The sequence below is a fragment of the Galeopterus variegatus genome, unplaced genomic scaffold (genome assembly GCF_000696425.1).
Source record: "Galeopterus variegatus unplaced genomic scaffold, G_variegatus-3.0.2 Scaffold288, whole genome shotgun sequence".
Classification (NCBI taxonomy): Eukaryota; Metazoa; Chordata; class Mammalia; order Dermoptera; family Cynocephalidae; genus Galeopterus; species Galeopterus variegatus.
The window spans coordinates 52912-57847 of record NW_007726399.1 but is presented as its reverse complement, the minus strand read 5'-3'; positions in this window follow the sequence as shown (position 1 = coordinate 57847).

Below are 4936 nucleotides of genomic sequence, written 5' to 3'. Positions count from 1 at the left end.
AACTGTCCAGAATTCAGCACATTAGAAATATTAAAAATGTGTGGATTCCTTGGAAACACTTAGCTATAAGAAGGTATGAAGTAGAACTATATGGAGTTTCATTGTGTTTTCCTCAAAGTTGGAATTTTTTTAGGTTGTATTTGCTAAATCCATGTTTTTGCAAATCAGTTTTAATTTGGCTGATCATGTATAATGGCCTAAAGTTTCTTGAAAAGCTAGATGAATGGAATTCTGGGATTGTGCAAAAGTTAAATACTAAAATTTTTAAAAGAAGCACGTGCAATTAATCAGTCAGATATCACTTCATGCAAAAAAATTTAATTATAATTTAACTGTATTTACATGACACCAAATAGTGTTTAATAGCAGCAATACAACTAGACACCTCTGATTCATAAAATTTATGTTTCTTTTTCATATAGAGTCAATCCAGCTCTCACAAAATAGCATTTCTCTCTCTGTGGCTTTGCTGGACCTCAGCACTGCGATTTGTCTTGTTTGCGTCCTTCATACTTGAGCAGGGCCTGGCACATAGCGTACACACAATGAATACTTGTTGGATAAATGAATAAACCATTTCATAACTTTCTATTCAGGAAACAGGAGTGTTTTCCACCCTCCCAGCCAGAAACCTTTGGTTGTTCCAAAACACTAACTCTCCAGATCTGTCAGACTATTTGCTTCTTTTCTTCCTGCCTAATGTGAGCTCTACAAGCATTATCCCCACACGGGGTGCCTAGATAATGTATGTGCATTATGATGTTTTTTTACTCTCTGTCGATGTTCAGTTCGGAAATGATAGCCTTACAGTTTTGTAAACATCCAGCCAATTTGTCCCTCCAAATATGTGAATTTCAGCAAGCCTCATAATGCAGCCTGATAAGTTCTGATTGTGAAATTCCAGCCACACAAATAATGATGGAAGCGATCAATTGCTTTAACAATGCCTAATAGCTCTTTACTGGTGCTCAATAGTTTCTGGCTGAAGTACTTAGAGTTTGACTACAGTAGGGATTATTACCTTATCAAGAATCATCTTATGTCTGCAATGTTTTTCTTCAAGACAGAAAAGGCCCCATTAATCCTCAAATCACCCACACTTCATTTTTCTTTCCCTTCGATCCATGGTGACTTTCTCTGCTTCATTCTTTCTGACTCAGAGCACTCCTTCTGGCCCAGAACTCTCATATGATGACCGTATTTCCAGACCCCAAAATTTGAATTCATGTTCTGACAAATGATACTTTTAATTGTGAATTTATTTTTAGAAAACCTCAAAAATTGGAAAAATACACTTTACAAGTTATGCATTTAATCGCTGCCTTTTATTGACAAGGGCAAATATACATGAGAATGAATACAAAATTCTTCAGAAAATTACAGTTTTCATCTTGTCGTTTTTACCATTTCTGTTGAAGATGACTGGCAGGGTTTCCCACTTATTGTGCTCATTTATAGAAGTAAAGGCGTGAAGCTAAAATTTGTTCTTTATTTTTTTCAAACATCTCTTGTAAAGTTTGAGTAATTCATTTGGATCATCAAGTGAGATTTTATATCATTTCTTTAGTAATCCCCCAAAGTTGTTAGCAACAATGATCTGATGAACCAGAGTCATGCCAGGTGGTGTGAAACACTGGAACAGTAATTCATTTTTCCATGAAAATCTTTCTAAAGAATTTTGTCTTCTTCTGCTTCTACTTAACAAGCAAGTATTTAAGTAGTAATTTAAGACAAGGATCTCTTTTTTAAGTCTTTATAGTAACAGAGAAAATATTCTAGAAATTATGTTGTGCCTTCTTCAGATCTTTTCAGGGCCTTTTGACAGGTTTTTGTTTGCTAATTTTTCCAAATAAAGCAAAATTGTTAAAGGCTTTTCAATATATGCCTTCTAAAGGGAGGTAATTCAATTCCCATTTCCTTATCAGTTTCACCAAATCCACATCACAATGAATATTTAACATTCATAGCAATTTTCTTCTGAAATTATTTTATTTTTAGAATGAAACCATTCACATTTTTATCTTTCTCTTCAGTTCTGATTAAAATGCAAAGATTCACATGGAGAAATATTTTGCCCCTCCATTTTGGAAAAAGTGTCATGGAAAATTGCAATGGCATTGTTTTGATTTGATGTCTTTGGAAAATGTCTTGACAATGGGACTTTTTTGACTGATAAAAACTAAGCATGTGATGCTCGAAACATTATTAGTATTCTCAGGAGAACAAGCATCTGTATCAGAAATCTTATGTTTGAATAGAACCAAATTTGTCTTTGATAAAATCACACGATTATTTCAGCATCTTCACTTGTATATAGAAATGTAGAAAACTCTGAATAATTTTACAATAACAACTTCTATATCAACTGAAAAAATATGATGAATTATTAATACAATTGTTGCAAATGTGTATCATGCAACAGATCCCTACCAAGGTTCTGATTTTGCCATTATTGGAAAAGAATCTCAAAACTCACATCAGAAATATTGGGTGACATACCAACAAAATAATCAACAAGCCTGCTAAGGCTTAGACTGGAGGAAACAGGGTCATTTAATCGGTCTCTTTAGTCACCTGGTGAGACGTCACCTTCAAGAATTTTCACACTAATATCATTAAAAAATATCTTATTAATTATTTGTGCATCATGAATTATGTCACAATATTCAGGAAATTTTTTTATTATTATCATATGTTGGAGAGAGAGCATAGGACACAGGCTGAGAAAACAGGATCTGGAATGAAATGATTGTTCAAATCTCAGTTCAATGACTTACTGGTCAGTAGATGTGGTCAAGTGACATAACTGTGTTCTGTGTCTCCTTATCGAGGATGATGTAATTATATTGTCTTCAAAGGGGTATTATAGGGATTAAAGAAATCAATGTTTTTGTAGTGCTTAGAACAGTGCCTGCTACACAGTAAGCACCATTTAAACGTTTGTACATTTGTGGCTTGACAAGCATATTATCATTCAAAGATCTAATGTTATACACAATACTATTATGGTTTTCTTGAGCTTCTGGAATGTTTTTCACAGTTGTTCATCTTTTTGCTTGTGCTGATGAAAACTTGGATTTAAATATGATAATTAGCCTAGATGTATGATCAAATATCTGAAATTATGATTGTGACTTGTGATATGGAAAGAAATGATTTTTTTTTTTCTGGCCCAAATTCTGCTTCAGCAGAATTACATTTTCAGTGAAACTAAAGAGCATGCTAGTCTTTGGTGGACTGTGTGAATTTGTAGTAGTCCATAGAGGATTCGTTTGGAGGAAAATCAGCACTTGAATGTATAAATTTAAAGAAGCTACAGTTTGCATCAATAAGCACAAAGAAGACAAATTTAGGAAGCGACTGGAAAATATCAGACCGGGGTATGTTTGGTGAGCACAGCTCTTCAGGTGTCTCCAGGTCCTCATATGGGAGACATTCAATGACCTTGGTATTCTGTCTGTCCAGGGTTAGATCCTGCCAGGTCACAGGAAGCAATTCATGAGAGAAGGCACCTAGTATCGTATAGCCCAGGCAAATCGCCCTTAAACTCCAGCATTCCTCCCACATATTGCAAAGCCATTTCTTCTGGATCTAACATCTGGTTCTGAGAACCATTTCTTACCAGGCTACCAGAGCTATCTCCTCCCATTTTTCACAGGTTATATCAGGGGATGGAAAACTACAGCCCACAGGTCAAATACAATCCAGTGCCTGTTTTTGGTTTTTTGGGGGTTTCTTTCCAGGGCACAGTTAAGAATGGCTTTTACATTTTTAAATTGTCGAAAAAATAATCAAAAGAAGAATTATATTTTGTGACAGGTGAAAAATTATCTGATAGTCACAGTTCAATGTCCATTTGCTGTTTTGTTTAAACACAAATAAGGAGACAGAATTCTGAGTTGGCCCCCAATAGTCCCACACACGCCCTGTGTACACCCTGTATAATCTCCCCTCCCCTCAAGTGTGGGTGGGACTGTGAACACGATGCGGTATCACTCCCGTGATTATGTTACCTCATACAGCAAAGGTGTAGGGATTTTAAAGATGGAATTAAGGTCCTTAATTGGTTGACTTTGAGGTAACCAAAGGAAGATTATCCCAGGTGGGCCTACCCTGATCAGATGAGCCCCTGAAAGATGGGTTAGGCAGTCCCCGAGTTCCTGCTGAGATGTGCTCTCCCACTGGTCTTGAAGAAGCAAGGTGCCATGAGTTACAGCTGCAAGGACATGAATTCTGCCAACCAGCCCTTGAGCTTGGAAGAGGATCACAAGCCCCAGATGAGACTGCAGCCCTTACTGATATCTAGATGGTAGCCTTGTGAAACCCTTAGCATAGGACCCAGATAAGCTGACTCTTGACCCACAGAAACTGTCAGATAATAGATGTAGGCTGTTTTAAGCCACTAAGTTTGTGGCAATGTACTATATATACAGCAATAAAAGCAATACAACAGCCCAGCCCGTTTGTCTGTGGCCACTTTGGGGCTACAACAGTGAACTTGAGTAGCTGCTACAGAGACTGTATAGCCTACAAAACATAAAATATTTACAGAAAATGTTTCCGAACATCTAGATTATATCATTATGACCCAGCATCACACATACCCAACCATTCTGCAGCTATGTAGTGAGGGTCAGTCTGTGGCTGCACACAATTGGATGAAGGCTGAAGAAACAACAGATTTCTTGCTGTAAGCAAAGTTTATCTTACTGATTTAGGTATGTAAACTTTCACGCAGATCGTGATGGTTCCTCAATGACTATTCCTATGAATAGTCTCATAAAAAGGCCCCTTCTTTTCTAGCCCCTGTACTCATTTTGAAACAAACCAGAATTTTATAATTAAGTAATTTTGAACTTCAAACAACTTTAAACTACCAATGAAATAACTACGCTTAATGATACAAGAAACACAATATTGTTATCACCTTACAGTG